The following is a 16,637-nucleotide window of genomic DNA, read 5'->3' as shown; positions in this document are numbered from 1 at the left end:
TGGGGATGGGGACAGGTCATCCCATACAACCCCTGGTGCCCCACGCTGCTGCAAAGGATTTTGGGTCGCCACTTTCTCTCCTCTCCTCTTTTCCTAGCCGTCCATCCTCTTTGTCCTCCTCCATCTCCTTCATTCTCGCTCCTTCCTCCCTCCCCCTTTTCCTCCGCTCCTCCTTTCTCTCTCTTTATTCCTTTTCCTCCATTGATTTCTCCTGTCTTCCCCCCATTCCCTTCGCTCATTCCCTTCGGTCACACTCCAGTTCCCTCCTTCGTTCTCTTTTCCTTACCCTCCCTACTGATTTCCCCCCCGCCCATGTCCCTCCTGTCCTGTGCACTATTTGACCCCCTTCTGTTCTAGCCTGGTCTCCCTGCCCCCCATCTCTCCCTGAGATCCACCCTTGTCTCCCCCACCCTCCAAACAATCCCTGCTCCACCCAGTGTTCCTGGGAATGTTCAAACTAACATGTAAACAATGGCGTCGGCCTGCAAACACAGTCATGCATGGGCATGTGACTTGCCCATGTGACTCCAACCTCCATCTTGCTGCTGTGATTTTCCACAGTAACTACAAAAGGGTGTCCTTCCACATGGCAGAAAATATAAAAGGCCCTGGAAACCCCTCCATTTTTTTCTTCAATCCTGCTTCTGACCTTTGGAAGGACTTTGCTAGAAACTGAAGCTCTGGACAAAGGACTGAATGACCCATCGAAGCTGGGATGTTTGTACTCCAGAGATTTGATTGGTCTAAATCAGCAGTAATCCCAACAAGCCTGAACTAAGAACTTTGCAATTGTTGTAAGTATTTGATTCCATTTAACTAATTTTAAGTCTCGTCTATATTTCTTTCTTTTTATGAATAAACCTTTAGATTTTTAGATTCTAAAGGATTGGTAACAGCGTGATTTGTGGGTAAGATCTGACTTGTATATTGACCTGCGTCTGGGGTTTGTGGTCCTTTGGGATCGGGAGAACGGTTTTTCTCTTTTACTGGGGTGTTGGGTTTCATAACCAGTCATCCCCATAAGGAGTGCTGCTGGTGGTGATACAAAGGAACTGGAGAATCTGAGGGAATTGCTTGTATGACTTCTGGTCAGCCCGTGGGGTAAAACCGAATTCCTCTCTGTCTGGCTGGTTTGGTGCCTTAATAGTGAAGAACCCCCAGCCTCGGGCTGTGACTGCCCAGCTCTAAGCAATTTGTCCTGAATAGATACTCTCCGTAGTGTCCCGCCAAAGGCTGCTTTGTTACACGGGTCAATATGGGGCTCGACCTGGTGGGGGGGCACTGCTGGGATTAGCTGGCCCAGGGGATGGTGGCTGCAATTCCCAATGTGACCACCAGGCGGTTGCGAGGTGCAGGAGGATAGAATGGGGGGTAATCAGAGAATTTTGCCCCACCAGTGGGGTGGGGGGGCAGGTCGGGAGCCAGGACTCCTGGGTTCTATCCCCAGGGGATCGAGGGACCTGATGGAACAGAGCTGCCTCCCAGGGACAAATGGCTCCTGGCCTCACAGAGGGGCCTGGGGACCTGGAGGAACTTACATGGAGAGCCGGCGGGTAGCTGGGGAAGAAAAGGAAAGAGATTGAATTAAAGTGAGATTCCATGGAGTCTCTCCCCAGCTGCGGTGCCCCCTAAGGGGGAGCACCCTGCCATCCTGGACGCCTGGGTCCCATCCCCCCTCCCAGTTTCTCTGCCCCCGGGTCTGGGACATGAACGGCTTCCCCAGGGGTGAGGTGACTGTGCTGCTACTTGGATGCCTGGGTCCCATCCCCAATCCTGGTATTCCCTCCTCCCCTCCCCAAAGCCAAATCACTCACAATCCTTTGTCTCAGGAATCTGCTGTGCCAAGTTACCCACAGTCCTTTGCACCAGTGTCCTGTGGTACCCAACTACCCATGATCCCTTGCATGGCTGTCCTGCTTTAGCCAGATACCCACACTTCTTTGCAACTGTCTCTTGCTAGCCCACATCACTCCTTGTGGGGGCTGAGAGCGCTGAAGGCGCCCCAAGGTGAGAACACTCCTGTCTCTCATGCCTGGGTCCCATCCCCCACAGGCACTGAGAGCTGCGGTGCCCCCTAGGGGTGAATGCCCTGTGGTGTGGTCCTGGACACCTGGGTCCCATTCCCCATCCTACGCCTCACACACCTGCCTTCTTCTTCCTGCAGAGGGGGATGAGCAGCAGCAGCAGCAGAGCCAGAGCCGTGGCAGCCCCACTGCACCCAGCCACCAGGGGGATGGGCAGAGACCAGGCTGGTAAAAGGAGGGGATGAGTTAACAGCCAGGAACAAGGGAGGGGGCAGCATCTGGGGACCCACTAACTGCTCCAGACCCCAGCTGGTACAGGGAACAATCTGGGCCCTCCCCTTTAAGGAGGAATTTTTTGCCTGCCAGATGCTCTTGGTACCATCCACGGTGAAATGCTGCCACCTGGTGTCAGCCTCAGGTACTGCACCCTTGGAGCCACATGTGGTTCTGTCACCCCCTCTAACACATGTGGTGTCTTGGTTCCAGGGTCTCCCCCAGGGTAGCAGGTGTTGGGGTGCTGGGTTTATTGCGGGGTGTGATTAGAGGTCTCACCTGTCACGGGGACATTCAAGGCCTGGCTCCTGGGGGATGGGATCCACCTGCCACTGATGTTCACCTCGTATCCGCAGCTGAATTCGCTGGTGTTGCTGGGACCGGCTTCCAGGATGCTGAGCACAGAGAAGTTCATAGAGCCGGTGCTGGGCTCTGTGGTGCTGATCTCAGAACCTGTGTCCCCAGGGACGATCTCAGCTCCATCCTTGTAGAAGTGAAACCTCCTCTCACTGGCGTCCCTGGGAGCCATGCAGGCGATGAGCAGAGGGAGCCCTTCACTCACCACTCCGGACGGGGGATCCACCCTCAGCACTGGCTGGGGAGGGGGATCTGAGGGGAGCAGGACAGGGGAGAGGTCAACAGAGAAACCATATGCTGAATGTGGGGAAGGGGAGGCTATACTGTATAATGGGCACTAGGGGGCAGCAGAGGGTGGGGAGGGGAAGGGGCGGCTGTACTGTATAATGGGCACCGGGGGGGAGCAGAGGGTGGGGGGGGGGGGGGGGCGGCTGTACTGTATAATGGCCACTAGGGGGCAGCAGAGGGTGGGGGCGGGGAAGGGGCGGCTGTACTGTATAATGGCCACTAGGGGGCAGCAGAAGGTGGGGGAGGGGAAGGGGTGGCTATACTGTATAATGGGCACTAGGGGGCAGCAGAGGGTGGAGGCGGGAAGGGGCAGCTATACTGTATAATGGGCACTAGGGGGCAGCAGAGGGTGGGGGCGGGAAGGGGCAGCTATACTGTATAATGGGCACTACGGGGCAGCAGAGGGTGGGGGTGGGGAAGGGGCGGCTGTACTGTATAATGGGCACTAGGGGGCAGCAGAGAGTGGGGCTGGGGAAGGGGCGGCAATACTGTATAATGGGCACTAGGGGGCAGCAGAGAGAGGGGTGGGGAAGGGGCGGCTGTACTGTATAATGGGCACTAGGGGGCAGCAGAGGGTGGAGGCGGGGAAGGGGCGGCTGTACTGTATAATGGGCACGAGGGGGCAGCAGAGGGTGGAGGCGGGGAAGGGGCGGCTGTACTGTATAATGGGCACTAGGGGGCAGCAGAGGGTGGGGGTGGGGGAGGGGCGGCTGTACTGTATAAGGGGAAGTGAGGCAGCGGGGGGGGGGGCTGTCTATCATGTAGAACGGGGGCTGGGGGGGTCCGTACCAGTCACGCTCAGTGGCACCGGGTCGCTGGGGGGTGAGCGGAGGTGGCGCTCGTGGAGCTCTGTGCTGTACCCACACCGGTAGGTCCCGCTGTCGCTGGGGGTGACGTTCAGGGGGAGCCGGGGCCCCGGCTGCTCTCGAAGTGCCTCCCCATCTCTCAGCACCCAGTGGGCCCGGGGGACGTAGAGCCCAGCGGGGACGACGCACTCGGCCGTCACCATCTCCCCCGTCACGTAGAGCGGGAGGGGCGGGATGAGCCGCAGGGACGGGGCAGCCGGTGCTGGGAACACGGAGACGGAGACGGGGTCGCTGGCATAGGAGGGCACTGCCCTGCCCTGGATCAGCTCCACGTAGGCGCAGGAGAAGGACGGGGTGGCGTTTCTGGTGTTGGCTTGAAGACCCGTCTGCCAAGATGAATCCTTTCCTGGCGGGGATCCTAGGGGTGTCCTGTTCTGGTAAAACCAGTACTGCACCGGGGAGGTAGCGGTGGGAGCTAAGCAGTTAATTTTCACTTTGTCTCCAGCCACATAGGCCAGATAGTCCGGAGACAAGGACACCGAGGGCTTCCTAGAGAAATCTGGGGGGAAAACGTGTCTCAATCTCGGCTTCCTGCCGCAGAAGGTCTCCTAGCAGCGCATTGGGGAGCTGGGGACAGCAGGTCTTTACCCTCCTATCTCTTGCTGGAGGCTGGTCCAGAGCATCCCACCCCCGATGGTCAGAAACCTTCTCCCTCTGGCCAGCCTCCAGCGAGCCCAGCCCGGCTCCTCTCATCCCCTTTGTTCTCTTGCCTCCTTTGGCTGCTATTGCACAGCCGCCCCCCCCCCCCGTGGTTACGGCACCATCAGACCCACTCGGCCGGTGATTGGGGCAAACCACCCCAGCTCCCCCAGTCCCCTCTGGTGGGCCTGGCTCTCCATACCCCTTGGTGCCCCCTGAGCCCTTCCCTGTCCCAGCTCCAGCCGGGATCCGGCCTCTTCCCAACACGGGTGCCCAGGACCAGAGTCAGGCTTCCAGCTGAGCTCTGCCAGCCCCTGGGAGCCCAGTGGGGTCACCTTCCCCCCAGACCTGGCCTGCTCTGGGGCTGCAGGGACCTGGTGGCCAGTTCCGGGGAGCTGCAGTAAGCATCACCGGGACCCCAGACCCCAAACCTGCTCCAACACCCATGCCCCAGCCCTCAGCCCTCTTCTGCACCCCAAACCCCTCATCCCTGGCTCCACCCCAGAGCCATACCCCAGCCGGGGCCCTGGAGTGGGGATCTCCCCATAATACATGTCCCTGGAGTTGGAGGGGGCACATGGAGCTCAGCTGTGACAGTGATGGAGACACCACGGCTGTCCGGGGACTGGATCTCCACCCAGTGTGGCGTATCCAGTATGCACAGGTGTACAACCCCGAGTCCTCCAGCCCCATTATGCTCAGGGCATGGGCATCGCTGCTCCCAGATGAGATCCTCCATCCCCCGTCCACAGAGAACCAGAATCTGGCAGCCACCGGCGCCCCCTGTGTAGGGGAGTATGTGAGTGGGACAGATTCCCCAGGGAGCTACACAGGGTGCGGGGGGCTCAGGGAGAGGGATGGGGCTGCCGGGGGGCTGAAAGGGAGAAGAACAATCCTTCGCCCTCAGCGTCCAGCCAAGGAGCTCTCAGTGCTGTACAGGAGATCGGGGCATTATCCTCATTTTATGGGGGGGGATGTGATGCAGCTGACCGTGGAGCAGATCCCAGGTCTGTCACGCCCGAGCCTGGGGCGCTAATCACTAGGCAGCACTCCCGCCAGGACGGGGAGCACAAAGAGGTTCCAGCAGAGAAAGTGGCTTCTGCTGAGGGGGTGAGGTGGGGAGGGGTTCGGTTCAGCACTGCAGGGGGCTGGACCACCTGCTGCCCTGGGGCAAGGGGGATGCCTTGCCACGCATATGGGGGGGCAGAGGGAGCCAGGTGGATGGGTGTCAGGACGGGGGTGAGGTTTGCAGGGAATGGGGGATCCAGGGTAGTGGGGAGAGACCCCATAGGAGATGATACCCCCCATTTCATTCCCACCAGGGAAAGAGGCCTCACCTTGCACTGATAGGGACACTGGCTGGCTTCTCTCTGACGGGATATGTCGCCCGGATCGCAGGGTCCAGTAGGCACAGGTATACACCCCGGCTTTCCCCATCTCGGCCACGATCTCCAGCCCGGCGCCCCCAGCCGGGGCAGGGACCTTGTCATGGATCAGCCTCTCCTGTTCCTTATAGAACCTGTATCCCTGCAGCTTGGCGCCCCCTGGAGCTGAGCACCTGAGAGTCACACGCTCCCCCGGGAGATAGAGCGGGTGTGGGGGGTGCAGGGAGAGTGTGGGGGCTGTCGGGGGGGCTGGGATGAGGAGAGAGGAGATCACAGGGGGAGGGGAAATGAGTGAGAGTTCAGAATGAGAAATACCTGGTCAAGAGCCAATGGCCCCCACATAGGGGGAGCTGCCCCCTCCCACGTTGAGTCTGGCCCCCCAACCAACGTGCCTCCAACCGACCCTCATGTAACTCCCTTCACACCCGGCCCCCCATGTGCCCCCGACACCAGCACTCAGTCGCTGCACTTGGGGGGCAGCATCCCACTGGGCTCTGAGCACCAGCCACGCTGGGGGGCAGCAGGATGCAGTGCTGGGGGGCTAGCAGAGAGCAATAGCTGGTGGGAGCTGAACGTTGCTCAGAAGTGAATTGTGGGGGAGACCTCGGAACCTGGGCATCATTGGGGCAGGCTGTGGGGCCCAGACCCTGGTTCCCATGTCTAGGATTTGGTATGAGGCACCTGCTAGAATAATCACTGGGGCCACCAGGATCCAGATCAGCCTCGCTGAGCTGGTCTGGCCCCCTCTCTTCCCTCCCCTTGGATCGGCCCCCCAGCCCTGTCTCCCCTGGGCGAGGGTAACAAACAGCCCTTTTTATACCCGGCCGGAGGCACTCACCCTGCACGGTTATATAGACCTTGTTACTCTCGGCGGAGGGGATCTCCTGCCCAGCCTCATTTCTCCAGTACTGGCAGGTGTAGGGCCCCTGATTCCCCGTCTCGGCCCTGAGCTCCAGCCAGGCTGCCCTGCTGGGAGATAGGAGCTGCTCCGGGGTCTGGTCCCCTCTTCCCCTGTAGAATCTGTATCCTGTCACTGCCTCGCCATGGGGAGCTGAGCAGCTGAGGTTAACATTCTCCCCCTGGTAATACACAGGGTCCTGGGAGCCCAGAGAGAGTGTGGGGGACGGCAGGGGGCCTGGAACAGAGACAGAGGGGGAGACATTTGGGGGAAGGAAAAAGGGGTGGTGAGATCTTAAAAACAGTGATAAAACCAGCTACATTCCCCTGCCTGCTGCGCTCCCCCAGCCTGGGAAACAGCACACGGCAGGTAATTCACAGAAATCAGGGGCGGCAACCTTCCAGAAGTGGTGTGCCGAGTCTTCATTTATTCACTCTAATTTAAGGTCTCATGTGCCAGCCATACATTTTAATGTTTTTAAAGGTCTCTTTCTATAAGTCTATAATATATAACTAAACTATTGTTGTATGTAAAGTAAATAAGGTTTTAAAAACCTTTATGAAGCTTCATTTAAAATTAAAGTAAAATGCAGAGCCCCCCCCCCCCACCCCGGACCAGTGGGCCGTGTGAGTGCCACTGAAAATCAGCTTGCGTGCCGCCTTTGGCACCCGTGCCATAGGTTGCTTACCCCTCACCACCCCCGACATCCCACTATAGCTGGGGGCTGCAGTACCGCTTGCTGCCACTTGGGGGGACCCTGGAGGGGCTATGCCCTGCAGTATCTTCTGCTGACACCTGGGAAATCCTGGTGGGGCTGGGGATGCAGTACCGCCTGCTGTCACTCGGGGGGGGGGGGGGGGGGTGAGGTATCCTGGTGCGGCTGGGGGCTGCAGTACCACCGGCTGTCACTGGGGGATCCTGGTGGAGTTGGGGGTTGCAGTTCTGCCTGCTGTCACTGGAGGATCCTGGTGGGGTTGGGGGATGCAGTTCTGCCTGCTGTCACTGGGGGCTGGAGCAGAAGGGAGGGAATGGGTGGGTTTTGCGGGGTCACTGTCTGCAGCCCCCCCACCATTTATCTAGGGCACCAGGTGGTGCTTGTGGGGATGAGAGACCCCAGAAGAGACCTCCCAGCCCCCTCGCCCCACATGCCAGGAGAAGGGGGCCTCACCGGTCACTGTGATGGAGACAGGGTGGCTCTCGGGGGATGGGCTCTCCTGGCCGTCCTGCTCTACCCAGTACTTGCAGGTGTAGATGCCGATGTGCTCCAGGCCGAGTCGGGGGATCTGGTAGCTGCGGGAGGCCTGGGGGGTGGTCCCTAGAGTGCGCATGGACCATGTACCGTGGAAGAACCAGAATCCCAGCCGCCCGGCCTGCAGGGGGGCCGAGCACGTCAGGGTGACGGAGGATCCAGCGAGGTACCGGGGACCCGGCGGGTGCAGCCGCAGAGTTGGCCGTAAGGTTTCCTCAGGCTCAGAGGAGTCTGGAGGGGGGGTGGGCAGGATGTGGGGTTAGATCTATGGGCACAGAGGGGGCGTGGGCGGAGGTTAAATCCAAGGCAGACACCCCTATCCCAGCTGGCAGGGTCACCCTGGATCTCCACTCAGTGTCCCAGCTCTCCACCCCAGCCCCCCACCTGGCTCCCAGGGGATCCTTCGTCCCGGATGGGCTTTGAACTCAGGGCCTGCGGGTGGTGCCAGGTCCAGTGGCGACAGCCCAGCACCCAGTTAGTGCCACAGCCCACAGTCCTGGCACGGCTCCCCCGGGATGAGGGTCCCAGCCGTTCGCTGGCTAGGGGATGGAGAGACCCCCCCAGGGTCTGTCTGTGCCCAGCATCCCCAGGAGAGAGTCTGCTCATCCCAGGCCTGGCTCTGCTGGGAGGGCCCCAGCCCCCCTCCCCAACTCCCCGTCCCACCCCACCCCACGACCCGGGAGTCCCAGAGAAGGAGGCAATTCAGGGGCCGTGGTCAGAACAGACAGCTCGAGAGAGACACAAGAAATGGGGGGAGGGGACAAGAGATGGAACCCCCCAGTCAGCCCGTTTCCCCCCATGGGGTCGTATTGGAGCTGGTGTCCCCTAAAGGGGAAAGGCCCCGTGCCCTGTTCCCCACCCCCCGAGCCAGCCAGTCCCCACTTCCAACAACGACACCCACAGACCCCCCTGCACAGACCAGGGGATGAACCGGGTCCCTCATTCCTGTCGGACGACACCAGACGGGGGAGGATCTGCAGCCAGGCTGTAAGAGAGGAGACAAGAGGCGGGTGAGAGCTCTGGGGTGGGGTGGGTGATAAGGGGCAGGAGTGAGGGGTGTGGGGCAAAGGACTCTGGATACTGGATTTATAGTCTATCCCGTTATGTTATGGGGAGGAGGGGAAAGAAAGAAAGAAAGAAAGATTGATTCAGTGGATGCGGTTGGGGCTGGATGGTGAAGGGTCGGCAGAGGGGTCACGGCTGGACACGGAGGAGGGTTGGCAGAGAGGTTCGGGGCTAGATGTGGAGGAGAGTTGACAGATGGGGCCTAGGCTGGACATGGAGGAGGTTCGGGGGATGGGGTAGGGGCTGGACATGGAGGAGGTTCGGGGGATGGGCCCGGGGCTGGACTCAGAGAAGGGTGGGGGGATGGGAGAAGGATGGACGCGGGCGGAGGAGGGTCGGCGGATGAGTAGAGGATGGACACAGAGAATGGTTGGTTGGGTGACGAGAGGAGAAAGAACAGACCCAGAGGGAAGGAGACAGGGGCCGAAGGAGGGGTGCAGAGGGTGACTAGGAGAGAAAGGTCAGAGAAGGGGTGAGACAGGGCCGAAGGAGGGATTCAGAGAGTGACGAGGTGTGACGAAGTGGGGATTTCCCCTTTGGTCTCACCCAGTACGGCCGTTCTTATGGTCTTATGACGCTAAGTTTCTTCCCCAGGTTAAGGAGGGGGCGGGGCTATAGATGCCAATCTTGCGGCCTTTGGGAGGCTGGGAATTGGAACCAGGCTGGCCCTGTGGAAAGGCTCCAGTGTCTAGCCCCATTCCAGGGTCCCAGGCCATGGAGCTGTTTAGCCAGATGGGCGAAGTGGCCGGCTGGCTCCCACTCCTGGCCCCAGCATATATGTCTGCATGGAGTCTGCTGGGCTCAGGCCCCTCTGGACCCCCAGTGGGAGCGGAAGGTGATGGTCAATGGTGAGACCTGCCTGGGGTGGCGAGACCCTGGGACAGGGAGAACTGTTGTCAGGCCCTGGGTGGTGCAGCCTCACCAGATGCTGAGGGGCTGGGTGACCTGGGTGAAGCTCCAAGGGGTGAAGCCCCTCGCCCTGCCTATGGCCTGGATCCCTGTGCAGCCCCAGGAGGGGTGGGGCTGGCTGGTCATTGGGGTTCTCCAGGATATCGGCTGGGAGGCCCTGTTGGGGGGTGACTGTGTCTCTTTGGGACAGGATCCAGGCCCTGCTCCTGTAACGGCCGAGGGTTTGAAGTTGAATCCAGGGAACCAATTGGCTGAGACTGAAGCTGTCAGTGAAAATGCGAATGACCTGGCTGGCAGGAGGGAGGAGCTGCTGGGCTCAGGACACCTGCCTGCCTGTAGCCAGAGCCCTGGGGCTGGGTGGGGCAGAGAGATGCTCCCCACCCCACTGCACACGGGGAGGTGGCTGACATTGGCTCTGATGCTGTGAGCAAAGCAGCGGGCTCCCTGCCTGCCCTCACTGGGACAGCAGGGGCAGAGCTGAGTCCAGGGGGATCGGAGACCCCAGCTGAGTGTGGGGAACCGCAGCCGGGCGGGACAGCTGCCAGCCAGGGCTGCCTTGTCCAGAGGGGCAAATGGCCTGGGACAAGGGCAAAGCAGCCTTGGGACCCCTGCCTGTCCTAGAGGAGCCTTTTCCGAAGGTGGCCCTGGGCTTGGGGAGGGACGGATGGGAGGGGACGTCTGCCCCGATGGAGAAGCAGTGGTGGAGCACGTGCTGATTTTCCGGGAAAAGCCCACTGAGCGCATGGGTCCGGCCAGGGGGAACCTAGCCAGGTCCCAAGGGTGGCAGAGGGTTTGGTACGACAGCTCAGCCGATGGCACCAGGGACCAGGTGAGGGTTCTCATCCTGGTGCAGAAGAATAAGCCGCAAGCTGCCTGGGATGGGCCCCAAAGTCATCCAGCAGCTGGGTGAGGAGAACCAAGTGCTGGAACTGCCCAGCCGGGCTCACAGCCACCGGGGGGAGCAGGTCAACGTGATGGAGCCGAACTCTGACAGGGAGAGGCTGGTACTGGGCGTGTGGGGCCAGTGGGAGAAGGGGGAAGATCCCCCGGTGGGTCTCTGCCCCGAGACAGGAGCCGGCCCCTTGCTGGAATCAGCTCCCCTCTCTGACCAGCGAAGCCTGCCCAGCAGGCAGAGATCAGAGAGAGGCTGCATTCGTATCAGCAGCTGTTTTCCAACTGGCCTGGGCTCACTAACCGACCTGTCCACTGGGTGGAGATGGGAGCCGGCCCTCCCATCAGGTGTTCCCCATTCAGAGTAACTGGGAACACAGCCCAGGCCCTGGAGGGAGAGGTCAGAGACCTGCTGGCTTTAGGGGTGATCCAGCCACCCACCAGCCCTGGGGCTGGTCCCAAGGAAAGACGGGTCCATCCGATGCTGTGTGGCCTATTGGAAGCACAATGCCATCACCATGTCTGGTGCCGGCCCATACCTAGGCCTGATGAGATCCTAGACAATTTGGGGGTGGGGGGCATGCGGTACCCCATGACCAGGGATTTCACCAAAGGCTACTGGCAGGTGCCTTTGGATCCAGGTACCAAGTTGAAACCTGCTTTTGTCACCCCTTGGGGCTGTACAAATCCCTGGTCCTACTTTTTGACCTCAAGGAGGCGCCGGTCACCTACCAGTGCCAGGGGATCAGTTACTGAGGGGGAAGGAGACTTTTACCCTAACGTACATTGATGATATTTGTGCCGTTAGCCAGACCTGGGAGGACCAGGTGTCCCAAGAGGGGGCTGAGTCGCCTCCAGGATGCAGGGCTGACTGTAAAAGCTGGGACGTGCAAGGTGGGGATGGCAGAGGTGTCGTACCTGGGCCACAAGGTGGGGAGCAGCTGCCTAAAGCCGGAGTCAGCCAAGGTGGGGGCGATCAGAGCCTGGGCTGCTCCCCAGACTAAGGAACAGGCCCCGGCCTTTATTGGGAGGTGGGGCAGAACCAGAGGTTTGTGCCCCACTTTAGCTCTGTGTCAGCCCCCATCACTGAGCTGTGCAGGAAGGGGAAGCCAGACAAGCTGGTCTGGGCCGGGCAGTGCCAGGGGGCTCTCTGCACGCTGAAAGAGGATCTGGTCAAGGGCCCGGAGCTGGGAAAGCCAGACTGTGACAAGACACAGGGCTGGGTGCGGTGGTGAGGCAGACCAATGCAAAGTGGGAGAAACACCCCGTCGTGTACCTGAGCAGGAAGCTGCTGCCCCGGGAGCAGGGCTATGCGGCCATAGAGAAGGAATGCCTGGCCCTGGACTGGGCTCTTAAAAGGCTGCAGCCAGATCTATTTGGGCGGCGCTTCACTGTGTACCTGGACCACTCGCCCTGCTGTGGCTGCACCAGAGGAGAGGGGCCAATGCCAAGCCCCTGAGGTGGAGTCTGTTCTCCCAGGAGTATGAGATGGAGGTGGTCCTCGTTAAGGGGAGTGCAAATGTTATAGCTGATGTTTGTCCTGGAGAGGGAGGCCTGAACTTCCCCAGGTCACTGGCTAAAGTGGCCCTGCTCAGTTCAGTCTCGAATAGGGGAGAGATGTGATGAAGTGGGGATTTTCCCTTGTTATGTTGTGTGTGTCCTGCTGTTTTGCATGAATGCTGTGTGTGCCTCAGTTTCCTTGTGTATTGCACCAATGTCTAGGTGGTGGGAATAGGGGCGTGTGACTCTTCTGGAGGCTGCTCCAGCTGCCTGCACAGATGCTATGGCCGCTCCTTCGTAAGCTGAGACCCAGGAGGGGGGTGCGATCAGGTGACTCTGGCCCAGGAAGACAAAGGCCAGAGGAGGAGCAATGGGCAGGGCAGGGCAGATGTGACATTGCACCCCATAATGCTTTATAGAAATATGAGTATGAGTGTAAATATGACATAACTGGAATAGGTTTTATGCTAGATATGCCATGTAACATATCTCTGCAAAGGTTATGATCTACCGAATGTATTCATCCTGTTCGTATGCACGTACCATTTTTATATCTGAAGTTATGAGCGTTGACTCTATGCTTGTATTTAAAGTGTTTGCTGTAGAAAGAACCTAAGGCAAATGTGATCATATTCAAGTAAATGGAAGTACTTGGCGAACAATGGACCTTGATAGAAACCAATCCACATCTGAACTTTCCTGGGAACGTTCCTGTAGAAAACTAACTCATGCATGGACATGTGACTTGCCCATGCGACTCCAAAACTCCATCTTGTAGAGGGGATTCCACACAGGGGGAGGGAGGGGTTTCCACCCACAAGACAGAAACTATATAAAGCCGTGGGAGATCCCTCTATTTTGTCTTCAGCTGGCTCCAGAGATAGTTTATCCATCCCAAAGAGATGCTTGAAAGAAACCGAAACAAAGAAGAGTAACTACAGGGGTGTGAGTGACTGCTGGACCCAGACTAGGAGGAAGTCCAGTCTGTAAAAGAAGCTTATTGGAACATCTCTGAGGGTGAGATTTAATCCATAATCACTTTCTTACTGTATTAGGCTTAGATTTGCGTATTTTATTTTATTTTGTTTTGTTTTGTAATTTACTTTGTTCTGTCTGTCATTACTTGGAACCACTTAAATCCTACTTTTTATGTTTAATAAAATCACTTTTTACTTATTAATTAACCCAGAGCAAGTATTAATACCTGAGGGAGCAAACAGCTGTGCATATGTCTCTATTAGTGTTATGGAGGGTGAACAATTTATGAGTTTACCCTGTATAAGTTTTATACAGAGTAAAACAGATTTAATAATTAATGGAGATATCCTATCTCCTAGAACTGGAAGGGACCTTGAAAGGTCATTGGGTCCAGCCCCCTGCCTTCACTAGCAGGACCAAGTACTGATTTTGCCCCAGATCCCTAAGTGACCCCCTCAAGGATTGAACTCACAACTCTGGATTTAGCAGGCCAATGCTCAAACCACTGATTTGAATCTCATTGGGACCTGGGTATCTGGGTGCTAGAGACAGGAGCACTTCTTAAACTGTTTTCAGTTAAGCCTGCAGCTTTTGGGGGATGTGGTTCAGACCTGAGTGTGGGTTTGCAGCAGGTTAGCGGGTCTGGCACAACCAGTCAGGGCACTGAAGTCCCAGGCTGGCAGGGAAAACAGGCTCAGATGTGGTCTCAGCACATCAGGTGGCAGTTCCCAAGGGGGTTTCTGTGATCCAACCCGTCACAGCAGGGGCCAGGCAGCTGGAAGCGGGTCAGTCTTGGCTGGCTTAGGGCACAGGGGAAGGACCTGAGCCCTGGTTCTGAGTTCTCTTCCCCCCAAAAATGGACTCAGCTGAAAGCCACTGATTTCTGAGCTAACAAGCTGTGTTCCTGTCAACTGATAAACCTTCTGTTTTACACTGGCTGAGAGTCACGTCTGACTGCGGAGTCGGGGGCAGGGCCCTCTGGCTCCCCCAGGACCCTGCCCGGGCGGACTCGCTGCGGGTAGCGCATGGGGGGACGGGGATGCTGGATGCTCCGAGGTCAGACCCAGGAAGGTCAAAGCTGTGTAAGCTTCTTGCCCTGGAGACAGTCTGCTCCGAGAGAGGAGGCTCCCCCAGAGTCCTGCCTGGCTTCATAGGGAGCAGTTCCAGAGCATCGCCCCAGTGACTCTGTGACAAAAGGAGAGAAAGAACAGACACAGAGGGAAGGAGACAGGGGCCGAAGGAGGGGGGCAGAGGGTGACTGGGAGAGAAAGAACAGACACAGAGGGGATGAGACAGGAAAGAGGACGCGTGCGGAGGTTGCGTGGGATTTAGTTATTGTTTTGTGGACACAATCCGGTCAAGCTTCTTAGAGTCTTATCAGCAACACTCAAAGCGTGAGGATCCCACGAAAGAGAGTCATTTTGCAGCCCTCACCGAGTCCTAGTTTGGGGGTCAGAAAGAGAGCAGACGGAAGAGGACACAGAGAAAGAGTGAATTGGCCGGGGTGCAGGGAGGAGTGTGAGTGCGAGGAAGAGATGGAGAGAGAGAATGAAAGTGGGCGGCAGAGGAAAAGGACAATTTGCAGAGTGAGACAAAGAGCAGAGAACGAATGAGGCAGGGGCTGAAAGAGGAGGGCAGAGGGGAAGGGGGGAACGAGGCAGGAGCTGAAGCCGGGTTGGGGGGGTCACTCACCCAGCACAGGGAGGAGGCCAGTTAGCTCCATACTGGGTTGAACTGGATGAGGCTGCCTCTCTGCTGACTGTAGCCAGGGCCCCAGTGTAGCGAAATGCAGAGGGACGCAGCCACCGCCCCGTCCCAGCACCGAGGCGTCAAGCACTGCGGGCTCAGAGCCAGGCCGACCACGGCCCAGCCTTGGGGCTCCCAGCATGCCTTGCAGCTACCAGCCCCTCTGCACTGCCTGCGCCGACCGCGCCAGTGTGAGCAGCGAGGCCTTTGTGGGTGGTCGGGGGAGGGGGACAATCCTGTTGCATCGTGTGTCCTGGAAATGCAGTCAGCTCTGGGTGGGGCGGCTAGGGGACAGCCACACATAACGCCACACGTGATGGCCTGCCTGGGGCTAAGACGCAGCCAGTTTTGGGGTGGGGCGGCTGGGGAACAGCCGCAGAGCGACACTGCCTAGGGCCCCCTTTCAAGGGTAACAGGCAGCACCCCCTAGTGCCGCACTGTGGCACTGAGGGCAGCACTGACTCCAGGGGGGAACTGCCCCCTGCTGAGCCCCCTGCCCCACTCCCCGCAGCACGGCGCCCCCTGCTGAGCCCCCCAGCCCCTCACCCGGAAGCGCTGGGCAGGGTCTCAGTCCAGCCCCTCTCCCCACTTCCTGCAGCGTTTCCAGGAGCTGCTATCTGGGGCCCAGGGGCCGGGTTGTGGCCGGTGCAGTCTCCATCCTGGGGACACGCTGAGGCCGGGCTGAGGGGATGTGGCTGTTACTGGAACAGAGACCCGGCCGCGGCTGAGCTGAGAGACGACCTCAAGCCACAGAGTTCAGCTGAGCCGGCTGCAGGCTCTGGGCGCCTGGTGCTGGGACGAGACCTGCTACTAGTTCCCCCTGTACTGTCCCCTCTAAGGGGGGCCCCAGGGCAGGGACTGGCTGGCTCAGGGAGGGCGGGGGGCTCTCTGTATTGGGGGCAGGGGCGTGTGGCTGCCCCCTCCCAGTCAGGGCTGATCCTGATACCCCAGCTCCAGGTGGGACCTGATATTGGCGGGGTTCAGAGATACATGGGGCGTGGTGTGAGGTTAGGGGTGGGGCTTGTTGTTGAGGGGTGGAGCCAGCGCCCCCTAGAGGGGAAAGTACAGCACCAGGCGCCCAGAGCCTGCAGCCAGCTCAGCTGAACTCTGTGGGAAGCGCATGGTGGGGCAGGTGATGCTGAATGCTCCGAGGTCAGACCCAGGAAGGTCAAAGCTGGGTAAGCTTCTTGCCCTGGAGACAGTGTCAGAGAGAGGAGGCTCCGCCAGAGTCCTGAATAGCTTCGTAGGGAGCAGCTCCAGAGCATCACCCCAGAGACTCTGTGACAAACTTTTTCTTTCTTTCTTTCTTTCTTTCTTTTCTTTCTTTCTTTCTTTCTTTCTTTCTTCTCCTTGCTCCCCGTATCAGACTGGGATGGTCTGTAAATCCAGTATCCAGAGTCATTTGCCCCACACCCCTCGATCCTGCCCCCCATAACCTGTCCCACCCCGGAGCTCTCACCCCCCTCTTATCTCCTCTCTTACAGCCTGGCTGCAGATCCTTCCCCAGCTGGTGTGGTCGGATTCATCCCCTGGTCTGTGCACAGGGGTCTGTGCGTGTTGTTGGAAGGG

The 16,637-nt window shown here is 58.9% G+C and overlaps 1 protein-coding gene across 1 annotated transcript in view; it reads right to left on the bottom strand.

Moving 5' to 3' along the window:
• The window catches only part of LOC123347462, a 145,690-nt gene that overhangs the window by 94,105 nt on the left and 34,948 nt on the right, over nucleotides 1-16,637 (bottom strand). The gene's annotated exons all lie outside the window — the stretch shown is intronic.

Source organism: Mauremys mutica, chromosome 13 (assembly GCF_020497125.1).
Source record: "Mauremys mutica isolate MM-2020 ecotype Southern chromosome 13, ASM2049712v1, whole genome shotgun sequence".
Lineage (NCBI taxonomy): Eukaryota > Metazoa > Chordata > Testudines > Geoemydidae > Mauremys > Mauremys mutica.
The sequence above is the reverse complement of the archived record's forward strand: the minus strand, read 5'-3'. Positions and strand labels throughout refer to the sequence as shown.